Consider the following 18,779-nt stretch of genomic DNA (forward strand, 5'->3'; position numbering starts at 1 on the left):
GATCATTTTATTTTTTTATATATTAACTAGAGGCCCAGTGCATGAATTCATGCATGGGTGGGGTCTGGCGGGCCTGGCCCCAATCAGTGGATCAGGGCTGGGCCTGTCAGGAAGAGGAGACAGTGGGAGGTTGGCCGGCTGGCCTGCCTTGATCAGAGCCTGATCAGGGCTGGGCTGGCTTGGGGGAAGGGGCTGCAGGTGATTGACTAGCGGACCCGCCCCCGATTGGGGTGTGGGGGGCTGATTAGGGGCAGAGCTGGCTGGGGAGAGGGGCCACGGGACAATCGGGGTGGTGGGGGCTGATCAGGGGTGAGGCCAGTCATGGGGAGGGGCTGTGGGTAGTAGGTTGGCTTGCCATGCCCCCGAATGGGGTGGGGGCAGCTTATCAGGGGCCAGTGGCCTGGGGGAGAGGCCATAGGTGGTTGGCCTTCCAGCCCTGCCCCTGATCAGAGTGGGGGGGACCGATCGAGGGCAGGGCTGGCTGTGGGGAGAGGCTGCAGGTGGTTGGCCGGCCAGTCCTGCCCCTGATCGGGATGGTGGGGGCCCATCTGGGGCGAAGCCTGCCAGGGGGAGGGGCTTCAAGAGGTTGGTTGGCCATCCCCACCCCCTATTGGGGTAGGGGGGGTGATCCAGGGCAGGGGCAGCCAGAGGGATGGGGCTGTGGGCTGATCAGGTTGGTGGGGGCCCATCAGGGGTGGGGCTGGACAAGGGGAGGGGTTGCAGGAGGTTGGCTGGCTGACCTGCCCCCTGTTGGGGTGGGGGAACGATCAGGGGCGGGGCAGCTGGGGGGAAAAGCCATGGGGGATTGGCTGGCTGGCCCCACCCCCCTATCGGGCGGTTCAAGGCCACAGTGGGTGTCATAGTGACTGTTTGTTCCGGTCGTTATGGTGTTCTGGTTGCTGGCTTTTTATATATATAGACTAGAGGCCCGGTGCACAAAATTCGTGCCCGGGGGAGGGGGGTGTCCCTCAGCCCAGCCTGCACCCTCTCCAATCTGGGATCCCTCTCACAATCCAGGACTGCTGGCTCCCAACTGCTTGCCTGCCTGCCTTCCTGATTGCCCCTAACCACTTCTGACTGCCAGCCTAATCACCCCAACCACTCCCCTGCCAGCCTAATTCATGCCTAACTGCTCCCCTGCCAGCCTGTTTGCCCCTAACTACACTCCCCTGCAGGCCTGGTCACCCCTAACTACCCTCCCCTGCAGGCCTGGTCCCCCCCAACTGCTCTCTCCTGCACGCCTGGGTCCCCCCTGCCCCCAACTTCCCTCCCCTGCAGGCCTGGTCACCCCTAACTGCCCTCCCCTGCAGGCCTGGTCCCCCCCAACTGCTCTCTCCTGCAGGCCTGGGTCCCTCCCAACTGCCTTTCCCTGCAGGCCTGGTCTCCCCCAACTTCCCTCCTCTGCTGGCTTGGTCACCCCTAACTGCCCTCCCCTGCAGGCTTGATCGCCCACAACTGCCCTCCCTTGCAGGCCTGGTCCCTCCCAACTGCCCTCCCTTGCTGGCCATCTTGTGGTGGCCATCTTGTGTCCACATGGGAGCAGGATCTTTGACCACATGGGGGCAGCCATCTGGTGTGTTGGAGTGATGGTCAATCTGTGTATTACTCTTTTATTAGATAGGATAGAGGCCTGGTGCACGGGTGGGGGCCAGCTGGTTTGCCCTGAAAGGTGTCCCGGATCAGGGTGGGGGTTCCCTTGGGGCATGAGGTGGCCTGGGTGAGGGGCCTGTGGTGGTTTGCAGGCCGGCCACGCCCCCTGGCACTGAAGTGGAGGCCCTGGTATCTGGGGTTTATTTATCTGCTACAATTGAAACTTTGTAGCCTGGAGCAGAGCCAAGCCTTCTGCTTGCTCCATGGTGGCAGCCATTTCTATTGGGATTTATGTATCTTCTATAATTGAAACTTTGTAGCCTTAAGCGGAGGCCTGGGCCGGCTAGGGTGTGGGGAAAGCTTGGCTTCCTCCATCACCGGGGGCAACCCTAGCCTCCTGCTCTTTCCAGCTTCGTGGCTGCCGCCATTTCTGTTTGTTTTATGTATCTTCTATCATTGAAACTTTGTAGCCTTGAGTGGAGGCCTAGGCCAGTAAGGGCAGGCAGAAAGCTTGGCTTCCTCCATTGCCAGGGAAACCCAAGCCTCCCTCCTGCACTCTGTGGCCGTAGCCATCTTAGTTGGGTTTATTTGCATATTCGCTCCTGATTGGCTGGTGGGCATGGCTTGTGGGTGTAGCGGAGTGATGGTTAATTTGCATATTACTCTTTTATTATATAGGATTATTCATGAAACAGTGAAAATATGTTTATTTTTAAAAAGTTATTTAGTTGTACATTTGCTATTTCATTTTAAAATAAGATATTGATTACTATATTGTAGAAGTGATCCTGATATTATTTCAAAAGATTTACTTTCATTGTGATTTATTAGTGACGCAAACCATATTTTAATTATCTTTACAAAATAGTTTTAAGCTCTTTAATATTTTTCCATTTTTAAATTAAAGATAATTTACATACAGTAAATTTACTCTTTTTAGTATAAAATTTTGAATATTTTCAAAAACATATAGTTGTGCAATCACTACCACAGTAAGATCCAGAACAGTTCCAGCATCCTCCATATTTTTCCATGTGCTTTTTAGTGAACCCCTCTTCACCTTCTCCAGTTCCTGGGATCCACTGATATGTTTTTTGTCCTATGGTTTTGTCTTTTCAAGTGTGTCATTTGGGGGGGAGGGTTACAATAAATATAATAGATTTGGCATATAACATTGTATAAATTTAAGGTGCCACGATGTTACTTTAATACATTTATATATAATATGATTGCCATTATAGCAATATTTTATCACATTATATAATTTTAATATAATATTGTTATCTATATTTATTATACTGATCTCTATGGCTTATTTACTACCCCATTGCAAGCTTGTACCATTAAGCAATATCTACTTTATCTTTCCAGCCCATCCCCTGGTGACCGCAATTTTACTCTCTTTTTTAGGAGTTTGACTTTATTTTAGTTTATATATAAGTGATATCAAAGAGTACTTGTCTCTCTCTCTGTCTAACTTGGCTCACTTAGCAAAATGTGCTCAGTGTCCATCTATGTTGTCCATCAAGTATCAGGACATCCTCCTTTTTCGTGGCTGAATAATATTCTGTTGTGTACACATATACCATATTCAAGTCTGTGTTATAAAAAGAATCTTACAGTATTTAGCCTTTGGAATCAGGCATCTTTCGTTTAGCACATGCATTTGAGATTCCTCTATATTGTTTGATGATCATTTTTGCCTTTTCAAGAATGTAGTTGCTTGTTCCTATCATAACTTCTTAGGAGTAGAAAATTCTCTCATGTTTTTCATCCAAATAAATTTGTATATATATAGCCTTAAATTTTATTTTGGCTTATAAATTGACTTGGCTTATAAACAAGAGACCTTACTGGATAATCGTCTCTAGTGATTATTTTTGGGATCTTTACCACAGTTCTTTACCCTCATTCCTGCTTCACCATCTCTCTCTTGCTCTTGTACTTGCTTTTCTTGTTCCCACAGGTCTATATCTTTTCACTTTTGACTGATTGAAAGCTGTAAGACTCGTGCATCTAGCCAAGTCTTAAAGAAGAAAGCAGCTCATCGTCAGGTGTTTATAATAATGTTCATTTATTTAGTCACTTACTTGTTCATTCCTTAATCATTGATCATTCACCAGTTCCCGTAAATGGCAAAAGAAGTATCAAGAATCCAAGAATCCTAGAATTCAAAGGAACCTTTGAGGTCATAAAACTAACTTTCCAATCTCCCTTCTGAGCAGATGGGAGGTGGGGCTAGGTTTGTTATCCAGGAGCCTCTGTCAAGTTGCCTATGGGCTGCACTGTATGGAAAAAGGGAATTAGCTGAAAGGTAAATAAAAAAGTCAAAAGGGCTGCTTAGAACAAAGTATCAGTTTGAAGGGGCTAGCTAGGCTGAAATGGAACAAAAACCAGGGAAGCCAAGAGGGGAGTGAAAATAAACAAAACGCCTGGAGAAATTTCCTAATTTTTGGCTTTTTCACAGACAAGCGGTGAGCAGTTTAAGATCTGAATGTGAAGGAGGCAATCCCCATTTGCCATAGTCCTGGCTAGTGACGTTCAACATTAAAAAAAATTAATTGATAAAAAGTTCTTTCTTAACATTGAATTGGAATCTATTAATGACTCATTATTCCTAGCTCTGCTTTTTGGATTTACACTGAATATTTCACAGAGGTAACTTTTCAAATAAATCTTTCTCAGGTTAAAGAAGTCATGTTTCTTCAGTTATATCTTATATACTATTTGCATTTATTTTACCCTTTGCAGTTCTGATCACTCCTCTAGGAATGCTTCTGTTGGCCAAAGTTCCCTTTAAAATGTATCCAGAGCTAAATCAACCATCCATGATTGTGGCCTGACCAACAAAGAACACACTGAAAATTTATCTCCTTTTTTCTCTAACCTAATAGCGCATTCATTTTTTTTTTAAAATATATTTTATTGGTATTTCACAGAGAGGAAGGGAGAGGGACAGAGAGCCAGAAACATCGATGAGAGAGAAACATCGATCAGCTGCCTCCTGCACACCCCCCACTGAGGATGTGCCCGCAACCAAGGTACATGCCCTTGACCGGAATCAAACCCAGGACCTTTCAGTCCGCAGGCCGACGCTCTATCCACTGAGCCAAACCAGTTTCGGCCGCATTCATTTTTTTTTAATCATGTTACATTGTTAGTAGAATTGTAATTCATTTTATATAACTTGGAATTAATATACAATTTGAATAGTTTCTTTTTAATAGGATTCTATATCTGTTAAAACATTTTTTTTTATATAGTTTGGGTTATTCAGCACGTCAAGATTTTTTTAAAATCCTGATTCTATTATCTATGTTAAAAGTTATGTCATCCACCCGGCTATGTGGCTCTGTGGTTGAGCGTTGACCTATGAACCAGGAGGTTAGGGTTCAATTCCTGGTCAGGGCACATGCCCGGGTTGCGGCCTCAATCCCCAGAATCCCCAGTAGGGGGCGTGCAGGAGGCAGCCAGTCAATGATTCTCTCTCATCATTGATGTTTCTGTCTCTCCCTTCCTGAGATCAATAAAAATATTTTTTAAAAATTATAATTTTGAGCTGAAACCGGTTTGGCTCAGTGGATAGAGCGTCGGCCTGCGAACTCAAGGGTCCCAGGTTCGATTCCGGTCAAGGGCATGTGCCGTGGTTGCGGGCACATCCCCAGTGGGGGGTGTGCAGGAGGCAGCTGATCTATGTTTCTCTCTCATCGATGTTTCTGGCTCTCTATCCCTCTCCCTTCCTCTCTGTAAAATATCAATAAAATATATTTAAAATAAAAATTATAATTTTAAGTAATGCATTTTATAGCTCTATTCAATGATTTATGAAAAAGTTTGAGCAGAACAGGTTAAGATTAGAGCTTTTAAACGTTTTTTTAAACGTAATGAGTGTGGATGCTTTGACTTGTCATTCATACTTTGATATGATTGTATACCTACCGATGTACATTTGAAATTAATCACCATTAGCATTATAATAATGGCTAACGTTCATTAAACAGTGAGTTTCAGCACTTTCCTAAGCAATTTATGTGCATTAATTTAATTTTTATAATACCTTTGTTATTTCCCCGTTTTATGAATGGCAGGTTATCACAGACTGTGAAGGATCTGAGATTTTATCCTATTTGCACACTAGTAAATTATTCTTAGTCAGTGATTGTTTTGTGGATGCTTGTAGAAGACATAAGACTTCTGGGTCAGAGACAAGGGACTTTATTACTCCTGCTACAGCACGCAGCACGAGCTTCATGCTTGTTTTGGTTCCTGTCCTCCAAGCTCCGCAGAGGCTTTGCAGAGTGGCTCAATGCCATACTCTCAGTGAGTTGTCTCACAGTTGAGGAACCCTAAATTTAGGAACCCCAATCTTTTATAATGAGCTGGAAGCAAACCTTTCCTTTGTTCTAGAAGGAGAAATCATCTCTGCCTTCAAAGGCTTGATGCTATAAAAACATCAATGAAAAGATAGTCCAGAACAAAAGTTACCAGTGTCTCTGCTCACAACACATTCAGAAACTCAAGAGACCCATGCAATTTGCCTCTTGTTCCAGATGTTAAAAAATGTCCTCAAAGTTACACAAATAGTAAGTGGACTTACTCTAGGTTGGCCATGAGAGACTTTCTTGGTTCAGATATCATACAGCTAATGCATTTCTGTGATCCACATGTCAGAAAAGGAAGCAAGGTTTGGTGTGGCTTTTTTTTTTCTTTTGAAATCTTTATTATTGAGAGTATTACATATGTCCCTCTTTTGCCTCCATTGAACCCCTTTTAGCCCACCTCCTTAGTATGGCTTATTTTGAACAAATCTATGTTTATTATGGCAGGTTTTAAAAATAGATTAGTGCTCACAAACCATGTTTAGTAACCTGTTCTAGAATTTTGCTGAGGAATAGTGTCAAGATTACTGATCTTCATTTTTAGAGTCATTTTAGCTTACAAAAATAAGGTAGAGAGGCATTTGCCTCTCTTATGTATTAAGCCTGCTCTCCTGTTGTTTATATGTCTTCCAAGATTGTCATCTGTGGTTCTGTTATGATATTTAAAAGCTGCTTTTAAAAAAAATACCTTGAACTAGTAATTCATTGGGCCTGTATACCTGAACTTATTTAAAGTGACTCATTGTCCTTAGCTTTGATTTTCTTATTAATCATATATGGTTTTCCATTTTAATTTAACACTTTCCTTTTTGGTGGAGAACTTCTAGGATTAAAGAAGTCTGTCTTCATCTTAATCTCTGATAATAAAGTAGTCCCCTCTTATCTGTAGTTTCTCTTCTTGTGGTTTCATTCACCTGTGGCCAATTGAGGTTTGAAAATATTAAATGGAAAATACCAGAAATAAACAATTTATTAGTATATGTTTTAAGTTGCATGTTGTTCTAAATAGCATGATGAAATCTCATGCCATCCTGCTCCATCCCATCCAGGATATGAATAACCCCTTTGTCCAGCATATCCATGCTGTATAAGCCGCTGCTCCATAGTATTCATCTGCATTATCAGATCCATTGTTGGGTATCATGGTACTTGTGTTCAAGTAACCCTTATTTTATTTAACAATGGTTCCAAAGCCATTTGGATATGCCAAAGAGAGTCCATAAAGAGCTTTTTTTTAAAGTGAAAAGATATGTAAGAAATCAACAAAACAACAAAATAGATAGGGTTTGGTACTATTCATGGTTTTAAGGTGTCTACTGGGTGTCTTGGAATGTATTCCCCATGGATAAAGGGGAACTACTGTTTAATATTGTCACCAAGCAGTAGACTAATGTATTCTTTAATATTTTCTCCATACCTAAACAAGATCTTGAAGTGTTCTTAGATTTTTTTTGGGGGGAGGGGGGGTGGGTCAGGGGTTTTTGCTTCAGCCATTTTAAACAATTATTAAAACTTTGAGTCATGTTTCTGTACTTTTCCTGACATGCAGTATCTCTTCTCAGGCTGAATAATCCCTGTGTAACTGTGTTTTTAGATATTTTATGACTTTTTTCTTTGTTAGTCTCTTCAGAGACTGGGGATGTTCATAATTTCACTTTCAGTAATTCATAATTTTAATAGAAAAGATATTATCCCAAGTTATTTTTTTATTTTCTAGTTTGATGCCAAGAAGCCATCATATATAGTAGGAGTTGGCAAATTTTCTCTGTAAATGCTAGATTTTAAATATAGGTTTTTGGGGCCAGAGGTCTCTGTCACAACTATGCTATCTATATATATAAAAGCCCAGCGACCATTACGGCAGAATGACCAGAATAACTGAAACAACTGGCCACTATGATGCGCAGTGACCACCAGGGGGCAGACGCTCAATGCAGAAACTGCCTCCTGGTGATCAGTGCTCTCCCACAATGGGAGCGCCACTCAGCCAGAAGCCAGGCTCATGGCACACGAGCCTTTCCTGCCTCCGGCAGGCACAATCTCCAGGGAACAGACTGCTGTCCCGACACCTGGGTGGTAGGGGTGTAGCTGGAATGACCATGGATCAGCCACCACTGGCCCTTGGAACTCTCCTTTCGGATCCTGTGGCTGCACCGCACCCCTTACCTATTGCCCTCTGGGCCTCTGGATGTGGGCTCAGGAAAAACCCACAGAGGCGCTTCATATACTGCCTGGGCCATCCCCCATTTTGAGAGCGAGCGCTGGTAAAGTCCAGCCCAATGACCGACACCCACACGTATCTGCAGGCGAGCCCTTTGCAACTTCCACCTACCACCTGGCCCCATCTCCCAGAAAGGTCCGCATTCTGGCACCAAATACCCACTCCTGGATCCCTGCAGAGTGCTGGTCAGCTCCGGTGGTCAGAGGGGCACCAGCAGGTGTTGGCCTGACATGTTCGGTTCAGGTAGCCCCACACTTGGGCCGGGAGTTGTGTGTGAAAATCACCCCTTATACCCTGCAGGTACAATCAATCAATTGTGAACAAATGCAGCGTGGAATGTTCACATGTGACTGGGACAATGCCGGCCCCCTGGAACTTCTCCTTGGGCATCAGGGCTGCGTTCCACCCCTTAGCTATTGCCATGTTCCTTCAGATGTGGAACTGAAATACTAAGAACATGCCTTACTGGGGACCGCGATCGGCCTCTCCCTCCTTCCTTCCTGCCACCCCCAGCTGGGCCAGAGGTCTCTGTCACAACTAAGCCAGACCAGACCGGTCCCCAACTCCAGAGAGAGTCCCAGAAAAAGTGAGAAAATCCCAATCTGAGGAGCGGGTCTCCCACGCCTGTCTGCAGCCAAGCCCATTGTGCCCTTCCTGGGCCTGGCTGGCATCTGGGCTCCTACATTCTCTGAGGCTCCCGGGCGGCTCCTGCGGATGGACCCCTGGCAGTGCGGCACCCAAGGACACCCACAGCTCAGCCAGGCACATACCCCATAAGCCTACAGGTACAATCTCTGGGGAATGAATGAAGCACGGACACTCGGAGTAACTGGGATGAGCCTGATATTGTTGCCTGGCTCCTGGAAATCTGCCTCGGGCAACAAGATCAAATCTCATCCATTACCGATTGCCCCAAAGCTACAGAGGAAGGCAGTAATATAAAAGTGGCCACATGGTGGCAACTGACAATTGGGGTAAAAGTCAGAGAGATGGATCTGAAGGGTGGGGGTGTGGGCGAGAGAGCATCCTGCCCTCCAAGATCCCCAACTTTGTATTGTTCACTTCAGAGCGTCTCTTATCTGGCTCGGAGCAGTGGAAAGCATACAGCATGGCCCAAGGCATCCACTGGGGACCTCCCTGTCGGCAAGAGGTGACCATGGCTGCAGAAGGGACATTTGGAAATATTTTTTCAGGAAGCTGTGGGGAGGAGGACAGACTCCCCATGGGACTTGCCAGCAGCTCACAGGGATGTGGAAACTCCCTGGGCACATGGGCGCAGGCTCCCAATTTCCTTTCAATGTGCAGGAATCTGTGCACCAGGCCACTAGTTATAAAAGCAGCTGCAGACAATACCTAAATGAATGAATGTGGCTGTGTCTCAGTAAGGTTTATGTATGAACTCAAGTTGAATTTCATATAATTTATATGTATCACAAAATAGTTTTCTTTTGATTTTTATTCAGCCATTTAAAACTGTAAAAAAACATTCTTACCTTACGGATCATCCAAAATTAGGCAGTTAACCACTTTTAGCCCATGAAGACACACACACACACACACACACACACACACACACACACACACAATTATTCATATAAATATAGACAGATATTTTTATCTCCATTACTAATGCATGCCATATTTTTTCACTCACTTTGAATATGAGCTTAAAATGGACATGGAGCACCACCAGGACATCAGGCAGACTGCCAGCACCAGGAAGATCTGGACTTCAGAGCACATCTTTGACCACCCATGGGAAACTGTTACAACAGCTGCAATGTAGAAATACTCAAACCTTATGAGCCCAAGTGCGGTTGAAGTTGATGTGTTGGACAGACATATAGATCATGGATAGCTGCACAGCCATAGACTTCTCAGCACAGAGTGGGGTCTGCCTTTCATTATGAAATTTCTTTAAAAAAAAGTTTTTGTTGATTTTAGAGAGAGAAGAAGGGAGAAGGATAGAGAGATAGAAACATCTATGAGAAAGAAACATCCATTGGCTGCCTCCTGCATGCCCCCTACTGTGGATCAAGCCTGCAACCCTGGGCATGTGCCCTGACCGGGAATCAAACTGGGGACCTCCTGTTTCATGGGTCGATGCTTAACCACTCAGCAACATCAGCCAGGCGTGAACTCTCTTATTGGTGTAGCAGGAACCAAAACATATGTGCAAGAATATTGTGTAATTGATCCTGTAGAGAAAATAATGGAACTTAAATACATTAATATTTCACTTACAAATATGGTTTCAGTAGATGAGAGACTTACATACAAATCACATGCCCAGGACCCAGTAAAAGCTGTTTTGACTCACGAGGCCATAATCATGGTGTCAGCAGTCAGTCTCTGTAGTCATCTCAGTGGACTGATGGCAAGTATGATAGCTTCAAATGCTAATAAAGGCCAAGAAACAATGGAATGGGTAATGCTGAGACTGAAGAATTGACAGCTCCAGCAAGAGGGAGCATAACGACACCAATGGCAACAGCAGCATTTGTAGAGAAATGATAAAAGTTGGTACACAACACCCAGTCCTCCAGATCTCTACTAGCAGGCATTATATTTATTATTTAAAGATAAAACTATATTTTAGGTAGGATATTTTTAATAAGCTGAAGAGAGGCTATGTGACTTGCTTAAAACGAAGAGGTGTAGGGTTGCGAAATAAAGGGGATCACCTGAAATTTTTAAAAATTGACATGAACTTCTAAGAATTGTGTGACAGAATCTTTCATGAAGTTCTTCCCATTTCACTGCTATTAAGTCCAAAGTAGTAATTCTCCTTATTGCTTTTTAAACCTTCAGAGAAATGATAATATTAGTAAGACAATAATTTATTAGATGCTCAACTTTTGTGATTATTCGTATTACAATATAAGTCTGGATAATAAAGTGCAATGACCAGCTGAGTCATCAGAGGTCTAGATAGTAAACTGAGAACAACATTCACTTCCTTTTCTCGGAGGTCAGGCCAAAACTAAAATGTCAGGAAGGTCCCCAAACAGAACACTCCTGTATCAGCATCACAACAAGCAGAGGCAAATTTAAGTATGAGACAAAGCTTTGGCACAACCCAGAGCTTTTAATACTCTTTCATATGTGAGGATATGGGTGGACCAGAGTCCTAGGGTACAATTAGATGAATTAATTATCTGGCTGGAATTGACAACTTGAAAACTGATCACATCAAGGCTATTTAACTAGGTTTACTTCTGTGCTTATGGTGGCCCTTTAGCTAAGTTTTATTGTTTATATGTTCTGGTATTTCTTTATATACATACTAGAGGCCTGGTGCATGAAAATTCATCCACTGGAGGGGGGGTCCCTCAGCCCGGCCTGCCCCCTCTCACAGTCCGGGAGCCCTCAGGGGTGGAAGGCGACCCAGCGATCAGGGGAAGGCGACGCCCCATCACACCTCTGCTGCTGCCACTGCCGGCAGCACAAGCCTCGGCCGGCCCTGGTTACCTGAGCCTCAGGCGGCCCTGGGCGGCTGGGCAGCCGTCATCCGAGGCTTGCCTGCACCTCGGGCTGGCCCTGGGCGGCTGGGGGGCTGTGGGATTCGGCGCCGCCATCTTTGCATCTTTGAGGGCGTGGCAGTCAATTAGCATGTTCCCTCCTTATTGGCTGTGGGTGCCGCCATCTTTGAGGGCGGGGCAGTCAATTAGCATATTTCCTCCTTGCCACCATCTTTGCGACGATGTGAGGGTCAATTAGCATATTCCTCTTTATTAGATAGGATATATAAATTTCATTTATTTTATTTTTTGTTAAAAATAGGATATTTTTAACAAAAAGATATTCTTTCTACTGACTTTTTAGAGAAGAAGGAGGTGTGTGTGGGAGAGAGAGAGAGAGAAACATCAGTGTGGGAGAGATGTTGGTTGCCTCCTGCACTGGCCCCCATCAGGGTTGGGGATCAAACCTGCAACTGAGGTACGTGTCCTTGACTGGGAATCAAACCCTAGACATGCTGGTGCATGGACTGATGCTCTAACCACTAAGCTACACTGGCCAGGACTCTGTATATTTTTTAAGATAACTAAACTAACCTTACAGAGTCTGTCTCAGGGAATGTTTCTCTTATTCTTTTATATAAATATGGATTATACAATCTCAGCTGGGGAAGATGGGAGAATGGAAGAAAAGACTAAGAAGAATGATGTTCATACCTGTGCAACTTGCAATAGCTAATATTTGGAAACAGCTCAATTGCCCATCAGCATTGGATAAAAAAGCTGTGGTACATTTACAAAGTGGAATACTACTCAGCTGTAAAAGAGAAGGAACTCTTACATTTGAAACAGCATGGATGGACCTGGAGAGGATTATGCTAAGTGAACTAAGCCAGTCAGAGAAAGATAAGTATCACATGATCTCACTCATATGTTGAATCTAATGAACAAAATAAACTGATGAACAAAAAAAAATCCAGAGATATAGAAGCATGAAACAGACTGTGGAATCTCAGAGGGAAGGTGGGGGTGGGTGGGTGGCTTGGTGGGAAGAGATTAACCAATGCACTTGTATGCATATATGTATAGCCCATGGACACAGACAATTGTGTGGTGAATGTCTGGGTAGGCAGGTGTGGGGTGGAGGGGTTAATGGGGAAAACAACAAAGGAAACATCTATAATACTCTCACTGATAAAGATACATTTAAAAAAGGAGAAGAATGAGGAATAGTAAAATTCTTTTCCTTGATATTCTTTTTTTTCTTGCTATGGGCAGATCCACAATACTTAGCTAGATGTAGACTATTTGACTCTTTTTATTCTTTAGAATACACATCTCTTTTTGGGAAGGAGGCTTGATTCACAGATAATATTTGTTGCTTTATCATATGAAAGAGTTGTAAATGGAACAACATCAGGTTTTGTTTTTTTTTTCTTGGAATTAAACTTTTTTTTTTTTTTTTTTTTTTTTTTTTTTTTTTTTTTTACTGTTTAACATCTTGAAGAGGCAATTTGTGGTGTTTGATTCCCAACTAATCTATAATTCCCATTCCCTCCATCCTCCTCTTCTGAACTCATCTTAAATTTTTATCTTAATGTTTTAAAGCTCAGAAAATACACTTCTATCATATAATACTGAATTTCTTTGTGAAATAACTTAGTTCAGAATTATTCTTCTGAATCCTAAAAGTATCTTTAAAAATCTTTATTGTTGAGAGTATTATAGATGTCCCCCTTATTCCTCCATTGCCTCTGTCTACCCAATTCCCACTCCACCCCAGGTCTTCACCATTCTATTGTCTGTGTCCATATATGAATATAAGATCTTTGATTAACATCTCCCCTCCACACCCAACCATGTTCTCCCCCTTCCCTCTGAAATTCATCAGTTTGTTCCATGTTTCCATGCCTCTGATTCTATTTTATTCACCAGTTTATTTTGTTCATTTATAGCTTCAATTGTTGATAGATATGTATGTATTGCCATTCTATTCATATTTTTCTTTTTTCTTCTTCTTCTTCCTCTTCTTAAAGGATAACCTTCAACATTTCATGTAATACTGATTTGGTGGTGATGAACTCCTTTAGCTTTTTCATGTCTGTGAAGCTCTTTATATGACCTTCAATTCTAAATGATAGTTTTGCTGAGTAGAGTAATCTTGGTTGTATGTCCTTGCTATTCATCACTTTGGATATTTCTTGCCACTCCCTGCTGGCCTGCAAAATTTTTGTTGAGAAATCAGGTGACAATCATATGTCCCTTGTAGGTACCTAACTGCTTTCCTCTTGCTGCTTTTAAGCTTCTCTCTTTGTCTTTAATCTTTGGCATTTTAATTATTCTGTATCTTGGTGTGGCCTCTTTTGGTTCCTCTTGTTTGGGACTCTGTACTTCCTGGACTTGTTAGTCTATTTCTTTCACCAGATAGGGGAAGTTTTCTGTCATTATTTTTTCAAATAGGTTTTTAATATCTTGCTCTCTTTCTTCTCCTTCTGGAACCCTCATAATGAGAATGTTGGTATGCTTGAAGTTGTCCCAGAGGCTCCTTACCCTATCTTCATATTTTTGGATTTTTTTGTCCTTTTTGCTCTTCTGATTGGGTGTTTTATGCTTCCTCATATTCAAAATCATTGATTTGATTCTCAGAATCCTCTACTCTACTGCTGAGTCCTTTTAAATCAGCAGTTGCCAACTGGTGGTCCGTGGACCACTGGTGGTCTGTGAGGTCCAAAAGGTTGGTGACCACTGGTTTAAGGAAACCTTTGGTGCGGCGGTCACCAACTGGTGGTCCATAGATCACTGGTGGTCCATGAGGTCCGAAATTAATTCCAACCTTTAATTTAAAGGTTGGTGACCACTGCTTTAAATTATTTTTTATTTCAATTAGTGTATGATTAATTTCTGACTTATCTCACTAAGATCATTGAAAATCTCACAAAGTCCCTTAAAGCTCTCATTAAGATCTTTGAGTAACCTTATAACCATGATTTTGAACTCTGTTTCCAGTAGTTTGCTTGCTTTCATTTATTTCATTTGTGACATGTTTCTTTGTTTCCACATTTTGGCTGCTGGCTTGTGTTTGATTCTGTGTATTAGGAAGAGCTGCTATGTCTCCTGAAATTGGTAGAGTGGCTATGTATAGAAGGGCCCACTGCTCAGCCTCCCTCATCACCTGAGCTTGGAAGTCTAGGTGTGCCCCTGTGTGGGCTGTGTGTCTTGTATTTGAGCTTTGATTGCATCACTGAGAGAAATTGAACTCCAGGCCAATTGGCTGTGAGGACCAGCTGCAACTACAGTGGGAGAGCTGCTGTGCAGAAGACTCCCCTATGGTGCAGGACTTCAGTAGGATTTTGGTGCTCACTGAGTCTGCCTCTTGAATGTGTCACTTATGGGAGTATAGAGTTGTAATCCAGTGTGATCTGAAGCTGTCCACCAGGCGCACTGGCTTTAGGGCCTCCCAGGAGGTGCAAAGTCAGCCACTGCCTGGGGCCATCCAGCAGGAGCTACAGAGATATCTGAAGATGGCTGCTACTTTTATTGGGCTTGCAAAGTGCCCAGGTGAGGCCAAGTTGTCATGCAAGGCAGGTTGGTGCTATGGATGGGTCATGGGACTTTCATTGATAGGTTTGGAGCAAACTGACACCAGCTGCTGCTTGTTTGAGAGATTTTAGCAAAGTCTGAAGCCTGAGCCAGGACAGGCCATTCATATGGAAAAGCTGCAGCAAACAGCTTGGGTGAGGCTGCAAATTTGATTAGGCAGGGTCTCATGGAATCACCAAGGTGGAGCAAGCAGTGTGAGCCAGGCTGATGGAGACTCAGATATGACTGCCAGTCAGTTCTGTGATGGGGAAGGTCCCACCATGGGAACAATGACCCCTGTGAGCATCCCTGTCTGAGAGAAAGCCCCCTCCAACATCCTGCCTTGATGCCAGACAATCCAGTTCCTTCCCATATGTGTCTGTGATCCCCAAAGCTGCCAGGTGCTGGAGCTCAGAGGGATCGAGTCCTAATAAGTTTGTGTGACTGCCTTGTAAGAGGAACACCCAGGTCTCCATTAGCCTCCGTGTCACAATCCCAGCTGGTTTTTACAAACTGTAGTTATAGGAACTTCTCTTTTCAGCTCTGGAACTCTCGGCTGGGGGGTCTGGTATGGGACTGGGACCCCTTACTCCTCATAGGTAGCCACTGCAGAGACCATCTCCTTCCTGCGCACATGGGTGTCGAACCAGCTCATTATGGGCCTCCACCCATACTACCAGTCTCAACGTGCTTTTTCTTTACTTCTTTAGTTGTAGGACTTCTATTCAGCCAACTTTCAAGCGGTTTGGAATGATGTTTGTTCTGTATTTTAGTTGTAATTTTGATGTGGTGGTGGGAGGTGGCACGTACCGGCCATCTTCTTTTCTGGGTCTTAAAAGTTTTTGTTTCACTTGCGTAGGTGTTTACTATTGTGTTGAATGCAAAAAAGGTCTTTATATGGTGTAGTATGACTTACTTTACCAAAGTTGTGGTCAGACCCACTTTCAGAAGAGAGATTTCAAAGTAAAGCATGAAAAATATAGCAAATCTCTTTAGAGGTAAGACAACAATAAATGAAATATTTTGAGTCAGGGCTTGGCTGTATGAGAAAATACATACATGCCTGTTGTTTTATTACATTACTTACAATATTTGTGTGATAAAAAAAACCCCAAAAGTGCAAAAAGTCTTACTGCAGGCATGTATGGGGACTGCTTGGATATGTATAAGTATTAAGTTTTTCCACAGAAAATGTAATTTTTTGGAAAATGTTAATAGAGGATGAGGAAATACAGCTAGAGGTAAAAAATATTGTTTTATGACATAGGTGATGCAAATGTAAGAAAGATTTAATTGAAAAACTGTTATTATGCATATTTTTAGACTTCATTTCCATAAGTAAAGGGCTATACTATTACTTCTCTTTTATAATTACATTTTCCAACAAGAATATTTAGCCATTGTAATCAGCTGTTAAGTAATTTAAATTTCAATATGGGGTGGTACAAGTTAAGATGAATGTAGTGTCTTTTTGATGAGCAGTTGAATTCTCTCTTGAAATTATGACACCAAGCTAAATATATTTGTTATTTGAAGAAATTATCTTTTATTGCTAGAAAATAAAAATATTTATTCAAATAAAGTAATCTAGTATGTTTTAATAAGTTTATTAAATGTTATAGGCGATGCTGTTGAGGAAATAGCTAAATTATATTTTAAATAAATGCAAAATTAATTTGTGATACATTTACTGGTCATAAGAATTATTTGGGGAGAACTATTAAAATGTTGATTTCCAGGTCTGACCTCTCTAGAGCTACTAATAAAACTTAATAATCCAGGTCAAAGTAAAATATCACATGGTGTTTCTAAAGCATTTTCTTCAGGAAAATAAGGAATTGAAATAGAACCCAAATTTCATTGGTCATCAGAAGTAAGATTGTGATTTGGAATATAAAATATATAACTACTGTTATAAGAATAAATTTATAATATCTAAAAATTTTAACAAAATTTTCACTTCCAATATGTTTATTGATCTAATGAATACTTTGAGTTTTCTATTAACTAAAAAAGGTCTGCAATTTCACATATAGAAACCACTGCAGAAAGGAAAGAATATAATCAGCATCCCTTAAAATAAGACTGAGAGGGAAAGGAGGGGGAAGAGAGAAAGAAGTAACTGGAGGTAGTTGTGTTGTGTGGCTGTTTAAAGCAACATATGTGTAAATTATTACTGTGACATTTCAGGTAAATTTTTTTTGTCTTTTTGTATTTGTTTAGCTCAATTTATGCATTATCATGGTGGTTGGCTTAAATTTTACACATAATAAAATGAAGATTTGGGAATTACCTGAAAAATTTCAGTGTTTCTCAATCAAACATATTTGCAGTGTAGACAGCCTTCTAAGTTTGTCAGTTGACTGTTTAGAATTGGGAATAATATTTACATGGATAAAGAGTGATCTAAATATTGATTAATTTGCAATGAAAAAATATTTGTTCTAATACTAGTATTTAAGACAGAAAATAAATTTAGTTTATTTCTTTTAAATGCCTGTGGTTGGTACAACCTAGTTCATGGCTATTTCTTGTTTTGCAAATTCTTCATCTTCTCAGAGAATTTCCTAATCACCTGGTTTCTGAACTGAGTTCCTCCAATCTCCCTTAGGAAATGGGTCATCACATTTGTTTCTGTGTTGACAGAGGAAAATAATTTATAATTTGAGGTACAGTTTTGTATTTTGGGGTAGGTTAGGCACTTGAGCATGGAATTCTAATTTTATAACATAGCTGATAAAGAAGGGAGAAACAGAAATAAAGGAAGAAGAGGTAAATAGGACTACCTCACCTTTTGTCCATCAGTAAACATGCAGTATGGACTGGCTTGGAGTGCAGCTGTAGCAAGGGAAAGTGGTTTGGTCATAGGCCCCATCTTCAGAACGCAGTTAGCTGGAGTCTATGGTCAGTGCAGGGAGCAAGAGCCAAAAGAGCGATCACCCTTAGAGCACCACTTAACCAGCCAAACAAAGCAGACCCAAAAGAAGGGGAAACAGGAGTGAGTCTTTTTTCTGCTGAATTCAGATATCTATCAAGAGTTCTGTAATGACCCAATTATGGACACTTGAATAACAATATTAGCATACTTTATTTGTAAAACATTTTGTAACTAATAAGGCTCCATGTTATTGAATTGGGTTTCTGAACTAATTCTGCAATATAATTATGGCAGATTTTATATTAAATATTCAGTGCAGATGAGGAAATAATATAAATTATCTACCCAAAGTTATGTGACTAGAAATTAGCAAAGCCATGAGTAAGAGAGTCACCTCAGTCTCCTGAGTCTAGTACTCTTTCTTTTGTATGTGTCACATTGCTTTTCACGACTTGAGCATCATATCTTCACAATGCCTCTTAGATGTTAACTGCCTGGAGGACAAAGCTATGTCTTCTATTTTGTAGCTCTTTGTAGCACAGGTGCTCCCAGTGGAGGCCTAGCAGGAATATTTGTTAACTGAGATGTGGATTTGACATTATGGCAAGAGGGCTTGGCATTAGACAAATGTAGAGCAACTCCCAGGCTTAGCCATCTGTTGACTGTGTGACTTA

General features: G+C 42.0%; 1 protein-coding gene and 1 pseudogene across 2 annotated transcripts in view; both read left to right on the plus strand.

Moving 5' to 3' along the window:
- FOXP2 (forkhead box P2) overlaps positions 1–18,779 on the plus strand; it is a 751,705-nt gene that overhangs the window by 12,209 nt on the left and 720,717 nt on the right. The window lies entirely within an intron of this gene.
- Positions 9,869–10,704, plus strand: LOC308246795 (PRELI domain containing protein 3B-like; annotated as a pseudogene). The gene is made up of 2 exons: positions 9,869–10,096; positions 10,325–10,704. The product of its transcript is annotated as a PRELI domain containing protein 3B-like (transcript).

Source organism: Plecotus auritus (genome assembly GCF_963455305.1).
Source record: "Plecotus auritus genome assembly, chromosome: 4".
NCBI classification, from domain to species: domain Eukaryota; kingdom Metazoa; phylum Chordata; class Mammalia; order Chiroptera; family Vespertilionidae; genus Plecotus; species Plecotus auritus.